Raw genomic sequence first — 216 nt, forward strand, 5'->3', positions numbered from 1 at the left:
CAGAGCTGCGCGTGGTCCACAAGCCTCAGTGGTGCCCTCCGTCCATTCCGCCTGGCAGCCCCGGAGTCCGCCGCGCTGTTGCGCGGAGAGGGCGGCAGGAACGGGCCTCCCGTAGAAGGCCGGTGACTAGCTCGGAGCGCGGGTCGGGTCCCCGGGACCGCAGACCCCCGCGGGGCAACGGCGGAGAAGACCGAGTCTCTGTCCTCGCCAGGATGC

Source organism: Bison bison, unplaced genomic scaffold (assembly GCF_000754665.1).
Source record: "Bison bison bison isolate TAMUID 2011002044 unplaced genomic scaffold, Bison_UMD1.0 scf7180017864108, whole genome shotgun sequence".
NCBI classification, from domain to species: domain Eukaryota; kingdom Metazoa; phylum Chordata; class Mammalia; order Artiodactyla; family Bovidae; genus Bison; species Bison bison.